We start from the raw sequence: 27094 nt of genomic DNA, 5'->3' as shown, positions 1-27094 counted from the left end.
AATCTTACTTTTTAAAATCTGAAAATGAGGACCACGGTATTTTGTCTTCATTACTGTTTCTAATTTATGTGCATGGCAACAGTAACTTGTCCTGTTAAATTTGAAAAAGTTGCCCTGATTTTTCTGTCACCAGAATTGAACATTTTGAGCCATACTCATAAAATACAGTGTTTTTTAAATATTAGTTCATGGGATGTGGGCTCGCTGGAAGAGCAAGCATTTATTGCCCATCCCTTATTGCCCTTGAGAAGGTGGTGGTGGGCCGCCTGTTTGAACCGCTGAAGTTTGTGTGGTGAATGTGATCCTGCAGTGCAGTTAAGGAGAGATTTCCAGGTTTTATGAGCCATTCACGATGAAGGATGGTGATATTCTTCCAAGTCACGATCGCATGTTACTTGCGAGAGGGGGCGGGGGACCTTCTACATCATGCTGTTCCCATGAACCTGCTGTCCTTGTCCTTCTAAGGGGTAGAGATCGCGGGTTTGGGAGGTGCATCCGAACAAACCTTCGTGAGTTGCCGCAGTGCATCTTTTAGAAGGCAAACACTGCAGCCACATTACGTCGGTGGTAGAGGGAGTGAAAGTTTAAGGTTGTGGGTGGTGCAGCAATCACGCTGCTGCGTTACCCTAAATGTTGTTGAGCTTCTGGAGTGTAATGGAAGTTGCACTCATCCAGGCAAGTGGAGAGTGCTCCGCCAAGATGCTGACTTGTCGTTGGTGGGAAGACTTTGGAGAGTCAGGAGGTGAGATACTCGCCGCAGAATTCCCAGCCTCTGACCTGCACTTGCTGCCACACTATTTATGTGGCTGGTTCAGTCACGTTTCTGATCAATGATAACCCATAGACTGTTAATAGTGGGGGATTCGGTGATGGTAATGGAGTTGAATGCCAAGGAGCGGTCGTCAAAACCTTGTTTCTTGTAGATAGGCATTGCCTGGCAACTGTATGGCGCGAATGTTACATGCCACTTATCAGCTGAAGCCGAAATGTCGATCAGGTTTTCCTGCATGTGGGAATGGGCTGCTTCATTATCAGCGGATCAATGAGTGGTACTGAGCTCTGTGCAATCTTTAGTGAACATAGCCACTTCTGACTTCATGTGGCAGAGAAGATCATGATGAAGGGGCTGAAGATGGTTCCGCCTAGGACATTGCCATTGGGAACTCTTTCAGCGATGTGTTGGGGCTGGGGGGATTGAATTCCAACAACCATAACCATCTTCTGCTGTGCTAGGTTTCACTCCAGCCAGTGGAAATTCTCCCCTCTGATTTCCCATTGACTTAAAAGTGATAGTCATTCTTTCTTTTGAAAATACTCGTCGACTGCTTCAACCTCACAAGCCCCCGAGATATCTGCGCGCCTCAAATTCTGCGCTCTTGAACTTTCCTAATCATAACTTCTCAACCATTAATGGACGTGCATTCAGCTGCCTGGGACAGAAGATCTGGAATTACCTCCCTAAACCTCTCCGCCTCTCTAACTTTCTCGATTTGCTGCAGTCCGCTGGCAGCAAGCGGGCGTGAGATGGAGACTAAATGGTGAGGGCTGCTTCTGATGCTGTGTGATTCTTGGTGAGAGTGGGCGGGGATTGTAACATCATTTTATTACACCAATGCAGGATAAATAAATCTGTGTTTGAGTAACCTCCATGTGGACAAACATCCGCTGCTGGCATTGTAGACCTCGTGATACACGGTGGCGTGTCTGACTCCAGATCAGAAGGCTGCAGGTTTAAATCACGTCGGGTTCACATTTCGTTTCGATATTTTGCTTCCAGAATTTATATTTTCTTTGCTGTTTCACATAAACCTAACTCTTGCTCTAATATCCAACTTTCTGTTTCCAAAATGGCATTTACGCGTTAAAATGAACATTCTGAATCAGACGCCTCAAGTAAAGTGAAATGATTTTGAAATAACTTTCAAATGTTGTGAGAGTCAACATAACAGAAGAAGTTCGGTTTTAAGAGCAGGTGTCTGCTATTTTGGCCCACGAGCCTGCTCCGCCATTCAATAAGATCATGATTTATCAGACATTGGCCTCAGCTCCACTTTCCTGCCTGCTCCTCAGAATTCTTATCGTTGCAAATACTGTTTATCTCCACCTTAAATATGTACAATGACCCAGCCTCCACAGCTCTCTGGGGTGGAGAATTCCAAAAGTTCACGACCCTCTGAGATCAGAAATTCCTCCTCAATTCAGTTTTGAATGGACGACCCCTTATTCTGAAACTATGCACACTAGTTCTGGACGCCCCCACGAGAGGAAACTTCCTGTTTGTATCTACCGTGTCAAACCACATCATAGCCTTAGGAGATTCCAAAAGTACACCTCTCATTCTTCTAATCTCCAATAACTGTCGGCACAATCTGCTCAACCTTTCTTCATAGATAACCTCATGTATCTTATATGACTTGCCTCCAATGCAAGTATATCCCTCCTTACATAAGGAGACCAAAACTGTACGCAGTATTCCAGGTGTGGTCATAGAATCATAGACCTTTGCAGCTCCGATTGAGGCCGTTTTGTCCATCGTGTCCGCACCAACCAACCAAGAGGTATTCAGCCGAAACCCACTTTCCAGCTCTTGGTCCGCAACCTTGTAGATTAGCCCTGGTTGCTGGTCCCGGGGCAAATGGAAACTAGTCCTTCCAATCCAATCTATCCAGGATCGCCATAATTTTATACACCTCAATCAGATCTCTACTCAGCCATCTATTTTCTAAAATAATAAAAGAAAATTATGTAAATACTCAACATTACAGGCAGTGACTATGGAGAAAAAAGAGTTATTGTTTCAGGTCTGTCACCTTTCATCGAAACTGGAAAATGTTAACTATAGAACAGATTTCAATCGAGTGCAGAGGCAGAGAAAGTTGGGAGGGGAGGAAAGATCAAAAGGGAAGGTCTGTGTTATGCTGTATCGCAGAGCAGTTAAATCCTGCCTCGACACCTGGATAAAATCTGTTATATCTCTAACGTCTTCCAGTTCGGACGAACACTCACAGATCTAAAACGTTAACTCTGTTTCTCTCGCCCCAGAAGCTGCCATATCTGCTGATTAGTTCTCTCATTTTCTGTCTTCAATTAGGATCACAGCATTCTCTTTATTTCTCTCTATTTTGCAATTGTGAACTATTTTATTTGGTCTGTCTTTCCATCGTCCAAACAAGTCCGAGTAAAAATTTAATTAGATTTCCTCTTAAACATCCAGTGCAATGATAATAGAAATAAAAATTATGTAAATATAAATAAACATGGCAGGTGGCTACGTTAGAAGATTCCACAACTGTTTATAGAGAAACACACAAATTACTTTATTTAAATTGATAACATAACAATTTCGATTTGGTATATATTTTTGAAACAGGAGATAAAAAACTGAGAGTATAATGAGGTTTACTTCCCATCAATTAATCGGGAGTACCTCATTCATTCACCGAAAGCATGAGAAGAGAAATTCGTAAATTAGTAACTTTACGACACCATGTTAAAATAATTTCGATATTATTCTGATTGATTCCCCTGTACAGGAAGAAAGTTGAGTCGTTATTTTCGTTAACTCATAGCGTTCCCTTATTTGTGTTTCTAATTCGGTGAAGCACATTGTGTATGTTTTTATCTGCACTTGTGAATAATTGCTTCATTTCTGACATGTTACATGGTATGGTATTGGTACATGACGAACACTTTTATTAATGGAGGTGATTGCAGTTGGAAATTCGGGTTGGTTTTCTTCAATTCTCTGTAGAAGCCTGAATTAAAGAGCCACGGCATTATTATTTGCGAGTTGGTTGTTTGCATTATAAATAATATTCCACTTACTTACCTGGACGTTCAGGATTTCAGCACCATACGAATGGCAATGTTCCTGCTGCTTGTGCAGATATTGATATGGTGAATGAGGGTTAGGATTAATGTATTGACAACTTTAATATTAATACAATTTGCAAGAACTTATATGCCCCTTTCAGATCTCCTTCGGCTTTTGGCTTGTTTGTCGATGCATAACCATGTAACTGAGTGACGTTTCTGAAGTGTTACCGAATATTTTGCAGTTCCTAGAAATCACACACATTTCTGAGTTGTTATATTTTTTAACAGATTTATCTACATGACGAACTAAAAGCTATTAATTAATTCTACTGCAACCAAACATGCATAATCGGCTTCTTAAATAAGAAGCTATTTTCTTAATAGATAAAAGTGCGTTGGTACCTTTTGCAAGGAGGGCTAAAGACCCTACCTAACCCTTGGAAAATAAGAGCATAGATATGTTAGAAGTGCAAAGGGATCTTAGGGGTACAGATACAAAAGTCACTTTGCAGCAATGGAATTTAACAAAGCCATACACGTGCAAATGTAGCACAGTAGTTCATTTGGAAAGGATTAGAATTCAAAGGCGAGAAGTTATCTAAAACCTGTATCGAACCTTGTGTGATTGCCTAATGAGGTGATATTGTGGTGTGCCGATATGTCATAACGCTATATATGATTTCAAGTGGTTGCTGGTGCTGTCGTTGTTGTAAAAGCTGTTTTAAATATGGTTGTTGTAAAATATGCCTTCGGGTGAAAAGCTCTCACTAAAATGAGTTTATGACCCGCTCAGTACAACAAAATAGAGAGAACATTGCTGGGAAGTATCTGAGGATATTAGATTTGGAGGGGAGGAGCTGAGCATAATAGATTGGGAGGGAAGAAGCTGAGGGTAATATGTGGGGTGAGGAGCAGCTGAGGATATTGGGTGGGGTGGAGAGGGTCTGAGCATATTGGGTAGAGTGTGGAGGAGCTGGCGATATTGCGTGGGGTGTTGAGGAGCTGAGGATATTGGGTGGGGTGGGGAGGAGCTGAAGATATTATGCGGGATGGATAGCGTCTGAGGGTTTTCTGTGGAATGGATCTCAGGATACTGGGTGTGGTGAGTAGGGTCAGAGGAAATTGGGGTGATGGAGAGGAGCTATGGATATTTGGTGCATTGTTAGATATGGAGTAACACAAAGTGAGGCTGATGTAAACAGGGCGGCGGTTCTTGCAGTTGATATAAATAATATCTTCACCAACGTTCCTGAAAAGCAGCGGTAATAAGTGACATAACGTAAGAAATAGGAGCAGGAGTAGGCCAATTAGCTCCTCGAGCCTGCTCCGTGATTTAACCCGACGAATTTCTGATCAAATTCCCAAACCTCACACAGCTATAGATGGCTGCGTTTACTGATCATTATTGCTTTTTAATCAATAAACAGATGCTTTTCATCCTCTATTGAAGAGGCGTTTCTCCAAAGGAGATTCACAGCAGACAATAGGAGACATGCAGACTGTGCAGTTGTTGCAAGTGAACTTTAATGTCGATGAATGCCAGATGATAAACTTTCTTGCGAATCGAGATATATAAATGTAGATATATCCAGTTAATGTTGATGACGATACCGATTTTGAAAAGTCGTTGGACAAAATATCACGTTACAGACTAGTTCATAAATTTCTACCCCATTGGATTAAAGGGCCAGGACAGCATGGACATCACAATGGCTGAGAGACAGCTAACAGAGAGTATTGGTGACTGTTTTTTGTTCAGACTGAAGGGTGCAATACTGCTGTCCACCTCAGGGGTCGGTGACAGCAGGACTACTTTGTATATATTTATTCATCAACTACATTTGCGTATATACTGTATCATTTTATAGTTCATAGATGATACAACATGAAGAAGTGCAGTACACAATGAGGACAATAATGATATACTGTAGGAGGTAATTGACTGACTGGTGAACATGAGAAAGTTTAAGAAGATCATCGGCAAATGGAACAAATAATTAACGCTATACAACTGATTCTGATTCATGCCTTTCAATTTATCGCCTCACATTATTAACTGCTATATATTTAGCTTTGGTGGAGCAGCTAAAAACAAAGAACGTGCTTGTGTTCATATCTAGAGGGATAGAATTATAAAAGATTGATGGGGTACAGAGACGATTCACCAGGCTGATTCCGGAGATGAGGGTGTTACCTTATGATGATAGATTGAGTAGACTGGGTCTTTACTCGTTGGAGTTCAGAAGGATGAGGGGTGATCTTAGAGAAACATTTAAAATCATGAAAGAGATAGAAAAGAGAGAGGTAGAGAGGTTGTTTTCAGTTGTCTGGGAGGCTAGTACTAGGCGGCACAGTCTCAAAATACGGGCGAGCAAATTTAAAAGCGAGTTGAGAAGGAATTTCTTATCCCAGATGGTTATGAATCTGTGGAATTCTCAGCCTAAGGAAGCAGTTGAGGCAAGTTCATTGAATGTATTCAAATCACAGATAATTACACTTTTAACCATTAAGGGAATTAAGGGTTATGGGAAGTGGGCGGGTAAGTGGAGCTGAATCCACGGCCAGATCAACCATGATCTTTTTGAATGACTGAGCAGGCTCGAGGGGCTAGATGGCCTCCTCATGTTCCTAATTCTTATGTTCTTATGTTCTTATGGGTGACTGTTATAAATCTTCTAATAAGGACACCGAGGTGCTCGAGAAGGTGCAAAGTGATTACCTGATATTTTACTAGAACTGAGGGGGTATATCGATCAGGAAATATCGAAAAGGCCTGGATCCTTTCTTTACAAAAGGGAAGACGGAGGGAAGATCAGATTTTGTTCTTTCTAAATATGAAAGGTCTGGATAGGGCAGAGTAAGACAAGATGTTTCCATTTGCGGCAGAGACCAAATCTCAATGTCATAGATTTACGACAGCAAATGTCCAAGTCAGCATGGGTTTGTGAAAGGGAAATCATGATTGACAAACCTTCTGGAATCTTTTGATTCCAGGAGAGTGGACAAGGGAGAAACAATTGATGTGGTGCATTTGGACTTTCAGAAGGCTTTCGACCAGGTCCCACACAAGAGATTACCGTGGAAAGTTAAAGCACATGGGATTTGGAGTAGTGTGCAGACTGGATTGAGAACTGTTTGGCAAAAAGGAAGCAAAAAATAAGCGTAAATTGTTACTTTTCAGAATGGCAGGCACTGATTAGTGGGGTACCGCAAGGTTCTGTGCTGGGGCCCCAGCTGTTTACATTGTACATTAATGATTTAGATGAGGGGATTAAATGTAAATGTCTCCAAGTTTGCGGATGGCGTTTCGTTGACTGGCAGTGTGAGCTGTGAGGAGGAAGCTATGAGGCTGCAGAGTGAATTGGATAGGTTTGGTGAGTGAGCAAATGCATGGCAGATGAAGTATAATGTGGATAAATGTGAGGTTAACCAATTTGGTGGTAAAAACAGAGATACAGACTATTATCTGAATGGTGACAGATTAGGAAAAGGGGAGGTGCAACGAGACCTGGGTGTCATGGTACATCAGTCATTGAAGGTCGGCATGCAGGTACAGCAGGCGGTTAAGAAAGCAAATGGCATGTTGGCCTTCATAGCGAGGGAATTTGAGTACAGGAGCAGGGAGATGTTACTACAGGTGTACACGGTAGGCTATACTTCGAGTATTGTGCACAGTTTTGGTCTCCTAACATGAGGAAGGACATTCTTGCTATTGAGGGAATGCAGCGAAGTTTCACCAGACTGATTCGCAGGATGGCTGGACTGACATATCAAGGATGAATGGAACAACTGGACTTGTATTCACTGGAGTTTAGAAGAATGAGAGGGGATCTCACAGAAACGTTTAATATTCTGATGGGTTTATACAGGTTAGATGCATGAATAATGTTCCCAATGTTGGAAAAGTTCCGAATCAGGGGTCACAGTCTAAGGATAAGGGGTAAACAATTTATGACATAGAAACATAGACATATAGAAAATAGATGCAGGAGTAGGCCATGTGTTCTTCTAGCCTGCACCGCCATTCAATTTCATGGCTGAGCATGTAACTTCAGTACCTCATTCCTGCTATCTCGCCATAACCCTTGATCCCTCAAGTAGTAAGGACATCATCCAACCCGTTTTTGAATATATTTAGTGAATTGGCCTCAACAACTTTCTGTGGTAGAGAATTCCACAGGTTCCCCACTCTCTGGGTGAAGAATGTTCTCCTCATCTCGGTCCTAAATGGCTTACCACTTATCCTTAGACTGTGACCCCTGGTTCTGGACTTCCCCAACATTGGGAACATTCGTCCTTCATCTAACCTGTCTAAACCCATCAGAATCTTAAACGTTTCTATGAGGTCCCCTCTCTATCTTCTGAACTACAGTGAATACAAGCCCAGTTGATCCAATCTTTTTTGATAGGTCAGTCCTGCCATCCTGGGAATCAGTCTGGTTGACCTTCGCTGCGCTCCCTCAATAGCACGAATGTCCTTCCTCAGCTTTGGAGACCAAAACTGTACACAATTCTCCAGGTGTGGCCTCACCAAGGCCCTGTACAACTGTAGTAACACCTACCTGCCCCTTTACTCAAATCCCCTCGCTATGAAGTCCAACATGACATTTGCTTTCTTAACCGCCTGCTGTACCTGCATGCCAACCTTCAATGACTGATGTACCATGACACCCAGGTCTCGTTGCACCTCCCCTTTTCCTAATCTGTCACCATTCAGATAATAGTCTGTCTCTCTGTTATTACCACCAAAGTGGATAACCTCACATTTATCCCCATTATGCTTAATCTGCCATGCATGTGCCCACTCACCTGACCGATCCAAGTCAATCTGCAGCCTCATAGCATCCTCCTCGCAGCTCACACTACCACCCAACTTAGTGTCATCCGCAAATTTGGAGATACTACATTTACTCCCCTCGCCTAAATCATTAATGTACAGTGTGAACAGTTGGGGCCCCAGCGCAGATTCTTGCAGTACCCCAGTAGTCACTGCCCGCCATTCTGAAATGTACCCAATTACTCCGACACTTTGCTTCCTGTCTGAAAACCAGTTCTCAATCCATTTCAGCACACTACCCGCAATATTATGTGCTTTAACTTTGCACATTAATCTATTGTGTGGGACCTTGTCGAAAGCCGTCTGAAAGTCCAAATATACCACATCAACTGATTCTCCCTCGTTACTCTACTGGAAACATCCTAAAAAATTCCAGAAATTTGTCAAGCATGATTTCCCTTTCACAAATCCATGCTGACTTGGACCTATCATATCATCTCTTTACAAATGCGCTATTATGAAATCCTTAATAATTGATTCCATCATTTTACCCACTACTGAGTTCAGGCTGACCGGTCTATAATTCGCTGTTTTCTCTCTCCCTCCTTTTTGGAAATGTGGGACACTTTGGCTACCCTCCACTCGATAGGAACAGATCTACTTTCAATGTAATGTTGGAAAATGACTGTCAATGCATCCGCTATTTCCAAGGTCACCTCCTTAAGTACTTTGGGATGCAGTCGATCAGGCCCAGGGGATTTATTGGTCTTCAATTCCATCAATTTGCCCAAAACAATTTCCCGACTAATAAGGATTTCCCTCAGTTCCTCCTCCTTATTACACCCTCTGACCCCTTTTATATCCGGAAGGTTGTTTGAGTCCTCCTTAGTGAATATGGAACCAAAGTTCTTGTTCAATTGGTCTGCCATTTCTTTGTTCCCCGTTATGTCTTCCCCTAATTCTGACTGCAGGGACCGACGTTTGTCTTTACTAATCTTTTTCTATTTACATATCGATAGAAACATTTGCAATCCGTCTTAATGTTCCCTGCAAGCTTCTTCTCGTACTCCATTTTCCCTGCCCTAATCAAACCCTTTGTCCTCCTCTGCTGAGTTCTAAATTACTCCCAGTCCCCGGGTTCGCTGCTATTTCTGGACAATTTGTATGCCACTTCTTTGGCTTTAATACTATCCCTGATTTCCATTGATAGCCACGGTTGAGCCACCTTCCCTTTTTTATTTTTATGCCAGACAGGAATGTACAATTGTTGTAGTTCATTCATGCGGTCTCTAAATTTCAGCCATTGCGCATTCACAGTCAACCCCTTAAGTATAATTCGCCAATCTATCCGAGCTAATTCATGCCTCATGCCTTCAAAGTTACCCTTCTTTATGTTCTGGACCATAGTCTCTGAATTAACTATTTCATTCTCGATCCTAATGCAGAATTCCGCCATATAATTGTCACTCTTCCCCAGGGGGCCACGCACAACGAGTTTGCTAATTAATCATCTCTCATTACACAACACCCAGTCTAAGGTGGCCTCCCTCCTAGTTGGTTCCTCGAAATATTGGTCTAGAAAACCATCCCTTATGCACTCCAGGAAATCCTCCTCCACCGTATTGCTTCCAGTTTGGTTAGCCCAATGTATGTTCAAATTAAAGTCACCCATTATAACTGCTGCAACTTTATTGCATGCAACCCTAATTTCCTGTTTGATGCCCTCGCCAACATCACTAATACTGTTTACAGGTCTGTACACAACTCCCACAAACGTTTTTTGTCCTTTGGTGTTCTGCAGCTCTACCCATATAGATTCCACATCATCCAAGCTAATGTCCTTTCTAACTATTGCATTAATCTCCTCTTTAACCAGCAATGCTACCCCACTTCCTTTTCCTTTTGTTCTATCGTTCCTCAATGTTGAATACCCCTGGATGTTGAGTTGCCAGCCCAGATCATCCTGGAGCCACGTCTGTGTAATCCAAATCACATCATATTTGTTAACATCTATTTGCACAGTTAATTCATCCACCTTATTACGGATACTACTTGCATTAACCGAGATGAGGAGAAACTTCGTCACCCAGAGAGTGGTGAATCTGTGCAATTCACGACCACAGAAGGTTGTTGAGGCCAATTCAGTAAATATAGTCATAAAGGTGTTAGATGCAGTCCTTACTACTAGGGGGATCAAGGGGTATGGCAAAAAAGCTGGAATGGGGTACTGAAGTTGCAAGTTCAGCCATGAACACATTGAATGGCGGTGCAGACTCGAAGGGCCGAATGGCCTAATCCTGCACTTATTTTCCTTTTTCTAAGTTTGTATTAATAGATCCAACAGGGAATACAGGGCATCTTTACACCGACGCACAAAAGGAGGTGTTGGGAAAGAAACTAGGTCAAATATCTTGTTTTAAGAAGCTTCTGAAAGGAGGAGGAGAGTTAGAAAGGAATAGATGTTTCGGGAGAGTATCGCAGAGCTTTTTCGGGCCCAGGCAGCTGAAGGAGGAGGAGAGTTCGTGAGGTGGATAGGTTTAGGGAGGGAATCCCAGAGCTTGTAGCCTAGCCAGTTGTAGGCGGAGAGTTCGCAAGGTGGAGAGGTTTAGGAGGGAGTCCCGGAGCTTGGGACCCAGGCAGCAGAAAGCCCGTCTGCCTTTGGTGGAGCAGCTAAAATCTGAAGTCTGCTGCTAAATATTACATTCCTGGACTGGAAACACTGGGACCCGCCTCTGGGCTGCGCTCAGTTGTCCTGATTATTGAGTGTTTGTATAATTGAGGTAACTGGATTTATCACCGCGCTCTTCAACTACTCTCTGAACTTAGACTGGGTCACCCCGTAAATAAATGTGTTTGTGCAGCAACATAAATTCCGCAGCATAATTCCTGCTTGTGCACAAATATACAAAGAACCATTGGTATCATAGCCACCTGCCCCGGTAATAATATAATATAAGACATCTACAACATATACCAGCCACAGCAGTATGAAGCTTCCGGATATGGTGAAGACTAAAATCATAGACTTCCTCCTGCTCTCAATCTCTGGGTCACTGCCATTCTCTCCCTTGCTCTCACCCCTCAGTTCTTTACGGACTCGGCTGACGACTAAAATGTGCATTACTGTCAGAGCGTTGAGCGACAAAATTAATCCGAGGGGGAGCAGTGGGTATAAAACTGTATCAAACCAAATAAAGCCCCCCCATCCTGGATCAGTAGAATAGGCTGGGATTGGACTACATAACCATGGCATATTGTCGATTATCATCGCGGTTGTAAGTGTAAAGTAGTTGGGAACGGTTTTTAAACAGAGTAGAATGCCGGTTGTTGCCAGAACCACAGCCGCAGATTTCCCGGTGCAATATTTGATTCTCAGCTTCGGGCAAGAAATGGCCACAAATCGATCAAAGTTGAAAGTGACGGTGAACCAGACAGAACAGTCTGTAGCCGCACTGCAGAGGACAGCGATTACACTACACACAGGGGTAATATGCAGAAAACATTTGTGAAATAATACTAATTGACCTGCCTCAGTATGACCTCAGCGGTGACAACCAGTAGATCTGCCGCTGCCAAGGCCACCAGGTAGCGAGTGGTGCAGCTGGACATTCCGCACTTTCCCGGGACAGGATCACAATCGCCACTAAATTCACTGTAATAAAGAGAAGAGAAATTAGACTATAAGTTACTGACGAAACATACTCGGTGCCTGAGTGCAGGTAGTAAGGGATGTATTGTGAAACAGAAAGCTTTGGGTTTGGGTTCGGATCAGTCCTTCTGAGTCCTGTCTCCGTTTCCTACGACGGACTGGAAGTCCGAATGTTAATCTGGCTGAACTCCAGCGTGTGCTACCCATCAAGGACAAAGGAGTACACTTAGGATTTCAGTCTTCCCAACATCCAGACCTCCGTCTATCCTGTCTGAAATTCCACTCCCACCCTTCCTTGCACACACCGCCTACTTAATCCACATTGTAAATATCCAGACACTTGTGCATCTTGTCTGAAACTATGTTCCTAACCCTTCCTCATGCCCAGCGCCTACATAAGCCACCCTTTTAATATCCAGGCTTCAATATTTGAGCAAATTCAAAATACTGTTATAAATATAACTGAAAAGTAACAATGCTGAAAATAGTCAGCAGGTCAGGCAGCATCTATGGAGAGAAAAACAGAGTTATCTTTTCATGTCGATAAGATTTGGTCAGGAATGGAAGATATCAGAGATGAACAGCATTAATGCGATGATAGAAACTGAGAACAGTGGGGTAGGATGAGGAGAGGGAAACGGGGAAACTCTGTGATTGGCTGTTGGGCATGATTTATTCAACGACAAAAGTGATGAAGGTGCAAAGCTAATGAGGCTATTAAAGAAATTGAAGTTGGACCCTGAGTTGATGTCATAGTCTCACGATAAGGGGTAAGCCATTTAGGACCGAGATGAGGAGAAACGTCTTCACTCAGAGAGTCGTGAACCTGTGGAATTCTCTACCACATAACGTTGTTGAGGCCAATTGACTAAATATATTCAAAACGGAGTTAGATGTAGACCTTACTACACGGGGGATCAAGGGATATGGTGAGAAAGCAGGAATGGGGTACTGAAGTTGCATGTTCAGCCATGAACTTATTGAATGGCGGTGCAGGCTCGAAGGGCCTAATGGCCTACTCCAACACCTATTTTCTTTGTTTCTATGTTTCTTAATATTTGCGGCAGATCTGTGAGAGAATGCAGCATGACAAATTTGCAGCGAAATGTAGGTGGACCACAGTGTGTGGCCCAGCCATACCTGCATCAGGGATCTCCTCAGCCCAAGTCCCAGAACACATCTTCTTCATCCCCAGTTGTGTAGACAAGCCCGGGTGGCCAATGTCAGGAATACACACAAGCAGCCCATAACTGCTCCACCCCCAGAGGTTAGAATGCAGCAGTCCTCCATCACCAGCACTTGTCGTCCGAGAAAGCGGAAGCAGAGGTTATGAACTACAGTTTTGAAACTCATGTTGAATCCCACAGGTAACAGAATGCCTAATCGAAAACTTTGGTGCTGTTCCTCATTGAGTTTAATGGAGAAACAAGTTAGGAGACTGAGAATAGAGTAGGAGCTGGAGTATATTGTCGGCAGTTGCGTAAAGTGTAGGAAGCTAAAAACGGTGTAGGAGGGTGAGAAGAGAGAAGAATGCCGAGGTCTGAGTAACAGCTTAGGGGTCCAGGAACACTGAAGATGGCCGAGAATTGACGAGAAGTGGAACACGCCAAGCACAGATGAACAATGTTGGCAGCAGGGAAGGGAGGAAAAATGTAGGAGGCCGAGAACAGAGGAACAGAGTCGGATGCCCATTAAAGTGAAATCGGCCGAGAACAGACGAACAGTGTCGGAGGCCAATAACAGTGAAGGAGGCCGAGAACAGAGAGACAGTGTAGGAGGCCAATAACAATGAAGGAGGCCGAGTACAGAGAAACAGAGTAGGAGGCCAATAACATTGAAGGAGGCTGAGAATAGAGGAATAGAGTAGGAAGCCAATTACAGTGAAGGTGGACGAGGACAGAGGAACAGAGTAGGATGCCAATAACAGTGAAGGAGGCCGAGGAAAGAGGAACAGAGTAGGAGGCCAATTACAGTGAAGGTGGCCGAGGGCAGAGGAACTATGTGGGAGAAAAAGTACAGTGAAGGAGGCCGAGAACAGAGCTACAGTGTTGGAGGCCAATAAGAGTAAAGGAGGCCGAGAACAGCGGAACAGAGTCGGAAGCCAATTAAGGTGAAGGAGGCTGAGAACAGAGGAACAGTGAAGGAGGCCCATTACAGTGAAGGAGGCCGAGAACAGAGGGACTATGTAGGAGACCACATACAGTGAAGGAGGCCGAGAACAGTTGAACAGTGTAGGACAACAGGAACGGTGAAGAAGGGCGAGAACATAGGAACAGTGTCGGAAGCCAGTACATTGCATGGCGCCGAGAACTGATGAGCAGTGCATGTGGACAGAATGGTGCATGAGGCTGAGAAAGGAGGAAACGTGTATGAGGCCGAGAACCGTGCAGAAGGCTAGGAACAGAGTAAAAGCGTAGGACACGCACAACGGAGGAACAGCGTCGGAATTTGAGAACAGATAAACATTGTAGTGGACAGCTAGCAGCAACACAGTGAAGGAAGCCGAGAACAGAGACACAAACCTGGGAGTGGGATGTAAAATTAAATTGGCAAGATAGCTGAAGCTCAATGTGACGCTGGTGGATTGAACAGAGGAATTCAGCAAAGCAATCACGCAATCTGCGTTTAGTCCTCCCCAATGTACAGGAGACTGCATCCTGATCAGCCAATACAGGACACCAATTTGCTGGAAGTAAAAGTCTATCACTGATTCATGTGGAAGCAATATTTGGGGCCATGGCTGTTGGGATGGAAAGACGGGAAAGGCACGTATTGCATCTCCTGTGCTTGCAAAGCGAGTAGCTGGGGAAGGGGCGGATGTGTTGTGAGTGATAGAATAGTGGACACGTGTGTCGCGGGGGCAAGGGAACGCAGGGGAAGATACATTTAGTGCTGGCCTTAGCTGGCTGTGGCGAAAAAGTTAGAGAATAATTGGTTGAATGTGCAGGCGGGTGGAGTGGAAGATGAGGTCAAGTGGAAAGCTTATACGGTTCTTGCTACAAAGATGATGGCAGAAATACAGGATTGACAGGGTCGCGGGCACTGTCCACCACAGAGGAGGGGAGTCCTTGGATGAGAAGAATGAAGCCTTTTCAGATGCATAGAAACATAGAAACATAGAAAATATGTGTAGGAGGAGGCCATTCGGCCCTTCGAGCCCTGCACCGCCATTCAATTAGTTCATGGCTGAACATGCAACTTCAGTACCCATTTCCTGATTTTTCGCCAGAGCCCTTGATCCCCCTCGTAGGAAGGATTACATCGAACTAATTTTTCAATATATTTAGTGAATTGGCCTCAACAACTTCCTGTGGTAGAGAATTCCAAAGGATCACCACTCTCTGGGTGAAGAAGTTTCTCCTCATCAAGTTCCAAAATGGCTCACCCCTTATCCTTGGAGTGTGACCCCTGGTTCTGGACTTCCCCAACATTGGGAACATTCTTCATGCAAAACCTGTCCAAACCCGTCAGAATTATAAACGTTTCTATGAGTTCCCGTCGCATTCTTCTGAACTCCACTGAATACAAGCCCAGTTGATCCAGTCTTTCTTGATACGTCAGTCCTGCCATCAGGGGAATCAGTCTGGTGAACCTTCGCTGCACTCCCTCAATAACAAGAATGTCCTTCCTCCAGTTAGGAGACCAAAACTGTACACAGTACTCCAGGTGTGGCCACACCAAGGCCCGGTACAACTGTAGTAACACTTGCCTGCCCCTGTTCTCAAATCCAGTCGGTATGAAGGCCAACATACCATTTGCTTTCTTAACCGCCTGCTGTACCTGCATGCCAACCTTCAATGACTGATGTACCATGACACCCAGGTCTCGTTGCACCTCCCATTTTCCGAAACTGTCACGATTCAGATAATAGTCTGTCTCTCTGTTTTTCCCACCAAAGTGGATAACATCACAATTATCACATTATACTTCATCTGCCATGCATTTGCCCACTCACCGAACCGACCCAAGTCGTTCTGCCGCCACATTGCATCCTCCCCGCAGCTCACACTGGCACCCAACTTAGTGTCATTCGCAAATTTGAAACTACATTTAATCCCCACGTCTAAATCATTAATGCACAATGTAGACAGCTGTGGCCCCAGCACAGAACCTCGCGGTACCCCACTAGTCACTGCATGCCATTCTGAAAAGTTTCCATTTACTCCTACTCTTTGCTTCCTATCTGCCAACCAGTTCTAAATCCATGTCATTCACACTATCCCCAATTCCATGTGCTTTAATTTTTATATGTTGTTCCTGTACTTAAAATGGAAGGCAGAACAACTCTGAAGAACTACAGATCAGTTCACATATTGGCTGTGCTTGGAAAGATAACGGAATACTTCACAAATAAATTAAGAACAACGAGAAACACAAAGATAAACACAGAATCCTAGAATCATAGAAGTTTGCAGCACAGAAGGAGATCATTTATGCCCATCGTAACGCGCCGGCCAACAAAAGATTTTCGAGCATAATCCTACATTCCAGCTCTGCTTAAGGCAGTTCAAGTGCACATCCAAGTACCGTTTCAATCAGTTTTGGCTTTCTGCCTCTCCCTACCTTTCAGGCAGCGATTTAAAGACCCCGACAACACTCGGCAGTGAAGAAGTTTGCCCTTAAATCCCCACTAATCTTTCTACCAATTACTTTGAATGCACACCCCCTAGTTGGTCACCCCTCGGTTAAGGGAAATAGGCCCTTTCTTTCTACTATATCTAGGCCCCTTATAATTTGTTACACCTCATTGAGTTTCACCCTCTGTTTTATGGAAAACGCACTCATATCTGTCCTCATAGCTAAGAATCTCCACTCCCAGAAACACCCTTGTAAATCTCCCCTGTGCTCTCTCAAGTGCAATCACGTCCTTCCTTTAGTGTGGTGACCACAACTGCACGCAGATCTCCAGCTGTGGCCTAACCAAAGTTATATACAGTTCAAGCATGATCCATCTGGTATTATATTCTATGCCTCAGCTAATAAAGGCAAGCTTTCCGTATGCCGTCTTAATCACCTGAACCAATTGGTCTGCTACCTTCAGGGATCTATGGACATCCACTACCAGGATCCTATTTTCCTCTACACTTCTCAATGTGCTACCATTTAATGTGTATACCCTTTTTTTGTTAGTTCTCCCCAAATGCATTAACTCACACTTCTCCGGATTAAATTTAATTTGCCACTGGGCTGCCCACCCGACCAGTTGATTGATATCTTCCCGTAGTCCGCAGATATTCCAAAAGCAAAGGTCATGCTTGACCAGCCTTCTTGAAATCTTTGATTAAGTATCAGAAACAGTAGATGAGGGTAATGCACTGGAGGCAATATCAATTGATTCATAAATATTCCTTCGTTAAGATACCACATTGCAGAGCCATGAACAATCACACAGCAAGTGGAATTAGGCGACAACAACAGAATGGTTCGGGAGCTGGCTACACAAATAGAAAAAAGGATTTAGGGAGAAAGGCATTTACTCAGATTAGCATAACTCGAGAAGTGTTGTTTCACAAGGATAGGCGCTGATAACTGTGTTGTTCAACATTAACATAAACGATATTGAATCAGGCAGGACAAACACAAATTCAAAATTGGCAGATTTAGACAGAGGCAGAATTCAGTCTGAGGCGCTGCATTTCGGTAGGAAGTAATATTGCTTCCTAAATTAGAGCCTGGAAGGGGTAGAGGGGCAAATATTTTCAGAGGCTTATTTTCAAAAATCCTTTCCTGCAGCAAAGGATGTGAACAAGGCCATCGAAATACAAACAAAGCTCTGGGATTCGTTGCTTGAGGAATTTAATCAAAAACAAAGAGATTATTATACAATTGCATATCACCATGACTATATCATAATTAGCGCAATGTATACAACTCTGGTCTCCATATTACTAATCCGAACTCGAGACACTGGAGAATGTGCAAATAGTGTAAAAAAATTATAAAACAACTTAGATTATTATCATCATTCAAGATTGCACAGGCTGGGCTGTTTTATTTACAAAGGAGAAGGCTGAGGGCTGGCCAGAAAGAGGCGTTTAACATTATGAAAGGCGAACATAAGTTAAATGTTTGTACTGATGACTTCAGCCCTACAATGTCGATTATCGATGTAAAATGTTCAAAAACAAATCAGTTATGTAATTGAGGAGAAATGTATTGACTTTGAGACGTGTGCGAATATGGAACTTACGACAAGTTGGAGTACTTGAAGTGACAAGCCTGTAACGGGGAGTGATACCAGTACAGAGGGCCATTTATGGCTCTGAGAGGCCTAAGGCTAACAGGAGCGAAGTCCCTATATTAATACAATATATTGCATACAATTTATAAAATCATCAAACAAATATAATTGACTATTTATCCAAATTTAACAACTGACACAAATTAAATTTATGTACATTAAAAAATCAGCATACATTTGAAACAGAGGATGGTTTATTCATCGATTTAAACGGAAATTGGCAGAAAGACTGGGAAGATCCTGGTCTTGACTGTGGCAAACAAAGTGCAAAAATTAAAGCCATGTACATTAAAAATAACAGCACAAACATTATACAGTTGAAGCGGAGAATGGATTCTTCCTTGCTTCAACTGCGATATCAAACAACAAATTCTCTGAATACGTTTCTTAAACCAAAGACTGGTTTCTTCCTGTACATTTGCCCTATGAACAGCATACGTAACTCTCCGGCAATTTTTGGGGGGCATTTATAACTCATTCTGATTGTCACATAATTTTATACACACCTTGAGCAATAACGACATAATATTTTGTACATCTGTAGTTATAACTTGCATTTATATATGATATTGCTGAACCAACCTTGTGTCAAAGATTTACAATTACTTATATAAAAATTAGGGCCGCACATCGATGGCCTAAAAAATATGAGGGATTAAGCCGTCATTAGCCTTTGCACTATATGAGGTAGAAAGCAGTAGAAGTTTATGCTGATCGAGTTACATAAAGAGTGGTGGGAAGAGGCTAATATGCAGTTAAACACCGGCATTAATTAGTTAGAAGAATGGCTTGTTTTGCACTGAAAGTTCTATGGAGATATTCGTAATTGCGTACAAACTAACAACAGTCATTAATTATATCACAACATTGCAGATATTAAAATGGTTTATTTAATGAACCATTGCACTATTTATTTCATTATTATCAATTTAATAATGTTATTATTTACTGGCCCCGGACGGACCCTGCATTATGAAAACCCGATGTGTGTGTTTTTCAGTTATACGTAACTGTCCTCTCTTTGCTGAGGGCAGCATTATCTGCGCGGAGACTCTGAATCATAATTAGTAAGCGGTTCGTCAAACTTTAAACTGTTACAGCAGTGGAATAGTCAATAACATCAGCCCAATATTCATTCTGTGCAATAGCAGGATAACTAAATTCAGCACACATGACCCACAGATTCTCAGGACCGTGTTGGGGGGAAGAACATTAATCAGCACCAAAAATTTAGAGTGTTGGCACTAACTATGCTTAGATTAAGAATAAATCAAGATACAGTGTATTTGATAATGTAACGTTGCTGTGATGCTCTGTAAATGTCAGTAGATAGTTAACTTGTGCTTCTATTGGTTGAGTTCAATAGGAAAGAGATGAATGTCAATGCACGTATTCTCAACCATCTTCAACATTCTCATTTGACATCGACTACATTCATAAAACACACATATCGCTCCTTTGCATGCAGAGATCAGTCACCTAAAGCAATAACTGAAAAGTCGAAGCAAATTACTTCACACCAGTATGTGACCCACACTCAGTACATTCAGCAGAGAAAGATGATAGGGGATCGCATAGAAACATAACATTATGACGGGACTGGACAGGTTAGATGCGGGTAGAATGTTCTCGATGTTGCGGAAGTCCAGAAACAGTGGAGGCAGTCTTAGGATTAGGGGAGTCCATTTAGGACTGTGATGAGTAGAAGCATCATCAATCGGAGAGTTGTTAACTTGAGCAATTCGCTGCCACAGAGAGTGATTGACGTCAGTTCATTTGATATATTCAAGAGGGAGTTAGATATGGCCCTTTAATCTGAAGGGATCAAGGGATTATGGAGAGCACGCAGGAAAGGGATACCGAGGGAATTATTAGCCATGATCTTCTCGAAAGGTGGTAAGGCTCGAAGGGCCGAATGGCCTCATCCTGCACCTTTTTTCTATGTTGCTATACTCACAGTAACACATGATCACTGGGGTATGATGTTCTACACAGGTTAGTAATCAGCACTCAGTTCATCCCACAATGATAGACACTCCCATAAATATATGGTCACTGTGATACGGTGTTCCACACCAGTTGGTGACCCACACTCAGTACATTCCACATTGAACTACACTCCTATAAATACATTGTCAGGGTATGGTTTACACACTGGGTTGAGAACCTCACACAGTACAGCTGTGTAGGGACAGACACGTCCATTCCTACCTTCTATCAGAGAGATGGGTATACTGAGGACTGATTCAAAAGTACACGATATTCCATTAAGAGCAATAACTTGATAGTTAAACAACCCTATTAGTTATAAACATAAATTTATATTCAGCTGAGTCAATCGAATCAAATCGCAGAGGATATTGAGAAAGCTTCACGCAACAGAATGAATTCATGGAGCTCGTGTCTTTAAAATCGTGACCACTACGTGTAACATTATCAGACATAGTACGAAAACAGAGACCAGCTGACACACAGACTTACACAACTTCAATGTTTATATTCACTTACTAGGAACACCAATAACAGCAATGATCACATAGTATATTTTCTTCGCACTGTAAAGTGTTTGATGCATTTTGTGTGAGAAGCGATGTGAACTTTTGTGCTGCAGGCAATCTCCAGGAATTATTCCCTGAGGCGATACATTCCCAGCACCTTAAATTTATAACCTGCGGTATCTCCATGGGGACACTGAGGTTGCAACATCGCTCAAAAAAGTTATTTTAACAATTTTAACAAACAGATTACGAAAGCCGAGAAAGGTCTCTGTTGTCATGGACTATATTCAGTGCAGAGATTGAAATTTAAAACACCAAAGACTGCACAATTCTGATCCAATTAATTAACCGTTGAAAATCGTTCTCTGCATTCTGCCAGCAATGTGGTTGTTGTATCAAACACAATCAGGCCCATCTTTACATCTCCTATTTTTTCGCAACAGTACTTCAATCTGCTGTGGCCATTCAGTAATTGCAAACCCAATGTCAGAGTGGCCATCCAGACCTGTTGTATTCGACTCGAGGATGCAGCTGCCCTCCTTAACTCTGGCCGTTCAGACAAACAATTAAAGAGATTAATTTATGTCAATCGTACTCAAACGAATACAGACATTCAAATAATAGAGCCCCTCCACCTAATACATCCCCTCCAACTAATACAGCCGATCACACTAATGCAACGCCCCTTAACAATACCGCCACCCAAACTCATACAGCACCTCACACGAATACAGCCCATCATGCTCATATATTACCTCTTACTCATAGAGTAACATAAAACTGTTCCAGCACCTCAAAGTCATACAGCATGTTAAACTCATACAGTACATCAAACTGATATTTCCAGTTGGCAAACAGTAGCAAGTGTAGTGCCGGAGTGATTGGTGCTGGGGCCTCAAATACTTACAATGATTTGGATTCAGGGTCCGAGTGTAATGTATCCAAGTTTGTTGATCTTACAAAAATGGATGCGACAGCAAATAAATCATTAAACGGATAGAGAGAGGCTAAGTGAGTGTGAAAAAAAATTGGCACTTCGAGAATAATGTGGGAAAATATGAGATTATCAACTTTGGCAGAAAAAAGAGAAAATCAAATTATTATTTATTGGAGAAAATTTGCAGAGTGCTGCAGTACAGAGAGACCTGTGAGCCCCTGTACATGAAGCACAAAAAGTTAATATGCAGGGAGAGCAATTAAGCAGGAAGGCAAATGGAATGTTGGCCTTTATTGCAAGGGGGATGGACGAAACAGCAGCGAGGTCCTCTTACAACTGTGCAGGGCATTGTACAGGCCACATTAGTGAACTGACTATTGTTTTGGTCTCTGTTGATGGGAAGAATAGAATTGCATTGGAGGCGATTCAGAGACGGTTGATTCCGGAGATGGGGGTGTTTGATTTATCAAGTTAAGTTGAGTAGGTTAGGCATATACTCACTGGAGCACAGAATAATGAATGTTGATTTTATCGAAACATATGAGATAATGAGGCGCTCGACAGACTGGATGCAGAGAGGATATTTCATCTCATAGGGGAAAATAATAGTTGGGAGCATCGTCTCAGAATAAGGCGTCGACTGTTTAAAACTCAGATGAGGAGGAATTCCTGCATTCCGAGGGTTGCAAATCCTATCCATCCACAAGAGACCATGCGGATAGACTGGCGAGAATCGGTCATCCTCCAAACAAGATGCAGGTTCATCCACCGAGTGAGGGCCCACGTACACAGCTTCTGGCATCTGTGGTATTGCCCATCAACAGTTTGCATTGCAACGATTCTCACTCGGCCTGCATTATTTGTGGGATGATGCTCGGATATGAGTGCGTGTGTCATCAATTCAATTTAGATCATGCAATGGTGTATTCTTGGCTCACGTCCCATCACTTCATGCTCTGCAGATGCCTGCATTGCTCTCCGGCTGTTCCTCCCCACTGGTATGATCACCCGCACCTCCGTGTCAGTGATGTCGCTGGTGACTGGTTCCCCCCCCCCTCATCAGTTGGCCGCTCCTCGGACTTCATCATCGATAGCTTCTTCTGTAACATGCAACAGAACAACATGTCAGGAGGTCGTTGCATGCTACATTTCCTCATCTCCCAGCTCACTGCCCTCACCAACGTGAGTTTCCTTTGCATGCTGGCTTGACTCCTCCACTCAGCTATGACCTTGTTGAGTGGCGGAGCAGGCTCGAGGGAGTAGTTGGCCTAATCATGTTACTAATTCTTATTCTCTTATGTTCTCCCTCCATTATCTACGCGGAATTCTTGCAAAGATCTGGCTGGTAACGGCTAAATCTTTTGCCCAATGTGCTGTAACCAATAAGGGAATTAAGGGTTATGGGGAGAGGGCGGCTAAGTGGAGCTGAGTCCATGGCCAGATGAGCCATGATCTTATTGAATGGCGGAGCAGGCTCGAGGGGCTAGATGGCCTACTCCTGTTCCTAATTCTTATGTTCTTACGTTCTTATATTATTGCTGGGGTAGTGTCACAGAGACGGATACAACACATAACCGACAGATATAATCATGATTTTTATCAGAATGATCATTTTTTACCTAAAGACGTGCACCGTGACCGCAGGATTTGAGAACAACATTCCCAATAGTAGGACGATCTCACATGTGATAGTCACTTATGACTCTTACAAAACCAACTTGATTGTAAGTAAACGTGATACCTACTCTTGCGGATTCCACAAGGTCGGTTCCATTGCTTGCGGCATTGATTGGCTTCACGCTCCACGTTGGTGGCCACCGAGACCACCACTCTATCTTGCTCCATATCCTCATGTAGACCTTTGCAGCTGGATTCCGACCACCGTCCCTGTTTCAAATCACCCCAGCGTGACTCGACCCCCTGCAGGACGGAAGCTTTGCCTCGTCCGAAAAACTCCTTGCTCTCTTTGATTCTCCAATGTCCTCATCTCCCAGCTCACTGCTCTCACCAGCGTGAGTTTCCACAGCATGCTGGTTTGACTCCTCCACTCAGCCATAACCTTGCTGAGTGGCGGAGCAGGCTCGAGGGGCTAGATGGCCTATTCCTGACCCTAATTCTTATGTTCTTATGTTCTGCCTCCATTATAGTCGCATAATCCTTACAAAGATCTGGCCGGTAATGGCTAACTCTTTTGCCCAATGTGCTGTAAAGCTCGAATCTCTCCCTCCTTCCTCCCAAAGCCATGACACCCCACCCACACACGCCTCCACTCAATCGCAACACGTTCACTGTTTAGATCCTCTTCTGCGCAAGTCATAATGAGCACTGAGCTCCTGAATCGTGGGAAACGAGAATTGCCATGCAAGTGCTTAGGATGGCGACAGTCCACAGCAGAAGATTGGAGAGATTTAACGTTAACGCTCATCTGGTATCAGTCACGGTAACGCCTGTTTTCAAAAAAGCAGACGGTTAAAAATCTTTTGTGCATCTTTAACGCCCTTTTTACCACTGAATTAACGTATAAAGCCCAGATTTCGCCCATTGGAAACAAAATGGAAACTGAGGTAGCATTTTTCAAAAACTTATCGCCGAGCGTTGCGTTACTTTAGCCATGTGCTTAACGCCGGGACAAAATATTACAGCCCGCCTACTTTGTTAGGACAGATTGGGCAAAATCAAAGCCCATAATATCGCCCGAGCGTTACTTTCCACAATAATTTAACGCACAGGTTCACTATTAACGCCGGGCCACTTTTGTAGTTCATAAAGATCGACGGATTTCAGTTTCCCCCACTTCGCACACATCCTGCTCACAACATCGCTTGCGCAAAAAAACGCCCACAAAGGGAGTAACATTTCTGAACCAACGCCAACGGTGTGTCTGGCGTTTTTACAATCACAGCTCTTCCATTCAAAAGGCTGCCTGAACTTCAGCGGAGTTTGCCTTGACTCTGGAGTTCTACTCAGTTGACGTGAACATCGCAACAGACATATTTTCAGAGTCTGGACTGCTGGGGGTTACGTTTACTTGGCAGTGTTTAACGGTGAAGCTATGTGAGGCAAAGTGCTTCAAGGTGACGTGCAAGAAAATAGATTGTGTAACAACACTGGTCTGAAATCATAATTATCACTTGCAATAACACCCAACCACAGCCCAGAATCCACTTGATCCACGATTAACAGCAAACAAATTATCAACCTCTCTTGCAACACAGAATATAAAGGGAAATCCGGAGGGGGGTCACCAGCCCCCACACAATACATCAAATTGCATGCAACCAGATGCAGATATAATACAGCCATCACCAGCTGAAATGCAGCTTACTTTCCTCCGCCCCCTAAGAACCTTGATCTCACGAAGTCGAGCCCTTCCCTTCCTCGCTCCACGATGGGTGACCGAGGAGCTCCTCCGGCGGTTCCTCATTGGGGGGATGAAGACACATGCAGTCCTTGCACGGGTCCGGGAATGGGGACGTGCCGAAGGGCAACATTCTCTGATGCAGAAGCAGCATCTTGGTCCTGGATCTATCCGTCATTTGCAGTGGGGGTGCAGAAACTAGGGGTGGAGACAGAGAAGGCGAGAGTGAGAGAGAGACAGAGAGAGACAGAGAGAGAGAGAGAGAGGGAAAGAGAGAGAGGCAGAGAGAGAGAGAGAAATAGAGAGGGAGAAGGCAAGAAAAAGGAAAGAAGGCGAGAGAGAGACCGAAAGAGAAGGCGGGAGAGAGTGAGAGAGAGAGAAGGTGAGAGAGAGCGAGAGAGAGAGAAGGCGAGAGAGAGAGAGAGAGAGAAAGAGAGAGAGAGAGAAGGTGAGAGAGAGCGAGAGAGAGAGAAGGCGAGAGAGATGTACCTGGCTATCGCATCCTGGATCTCCGCCTTCTGAGTTGGTCATTGTTGCCAGCTGTAGGGACATCACTCCCAATGCTTCGATGAGCTGGTCACCAATGTCTACAGTCCTCCTGGACAACTGTGCGTTCTCGTCACTGTCAGTTGCTACTCGTGGGACAGACTTGGCGAGTCCACGAGACCTCCGCAATGTCGGTGCCGTCCTGGGGACAAATAATATGCTGTCAGCTGATAATTGAAATGGGCATAAGTATGACGAAGACAACTTTAATTGACTGTAGAAAAGTTGATTTTGCGAATAGAACATGGGGAAATAAAATGACCAACAATATTGGAAACAAAAGACAAAAATAGCAAAGGGAAACATTTGAAGCGGTGTGCAGCAGGTTTCGGGAAAATAGATATTCTGCTAAAAATAAGAACAAACTGAACACTAATGATGAATAAAGATATACAGAAAAAAATTAGGTTAAGTGTAGATGCACGCACTAATTCCATGGACAGCATAGTCAGCATGATCAGCGAGAATATGGAGAAAGTAGGAATGAAGTCAAAAACTATTAGAAAGGCAGAGAGCAACTGTGAACTTAAATTATCAAGGAACAAAGAAGAAAATAGTCAAATGTTTTACAGGTACATCAATTAAAAAGGAAGGCTGGAATGGGAAAACGACCAGAGAGGACTCGACAGCATAATACCACAGGCAGCGGTAGAGAGATGGCAGAAATATAAAGTACTTGCTTTGCTTCGTTATTTATCAGGGCAACAGAGCAGGTGAACATGATATTAGACGATGCGATTAACAAGGAGTTAATTGCATTTAAAATAAAAAGTGAAGAGCTATTAAATAAACAAAGCAAACTGAAATAGAATAAAACCCGGACGGATTACATCTGCACAATTTAAACCAATTTAAAGTAGAGATTGCTGAGGCACTATTACATACATTTTGTTATGATGTGATTGGGATTACAGAGACGTGGCTCCAGGATGATCAGGGCTGGGAACTCAACATCCAGGGGTATTTAACATTCAGGAAGGATAGAATCAAAGGAAAAGGAGGTGAGTTAGCATTGCTGGTTAAGGAGGAGATTAATGCAATAGTTAGAAACGACATTAGCTTGGATGATGTGGAATCTATATGGGTAGAGCTACAGAACACCAAAGGGCAAAAAACGTTAGTGGGATTTGTGTACAGACCTCCAAACAGTAGTAGTAATGTTGGGGAGGGCATCAAACAGGAAATTAGGGGCACATGCAATAAAGTGCAGCAGTTATAATGGGTGACTTTAATTTGCACATAGATTGGGCTTACCAAACTTGAAGCAATACG

The sequence above is a fragment of the Pristiophorus japonicus genome, chromosome 33, assembly GCF_044704955.1.
Source record: "Pristiophorus japonicus isolate sPriJap1 chromosome 33, sPriJap1.hap1, whole genome shotgun sequence".
In the NCBI taxonomy this organism is placed as follows: Eukaryota; Metazoa; Chordata; class Chondrichthyes; family Pristiophoridae; genus Pristiophorus; species Pristiophorus japonicus.
This window is presented reverse-complemented; position numbering follows the sequence as displayed.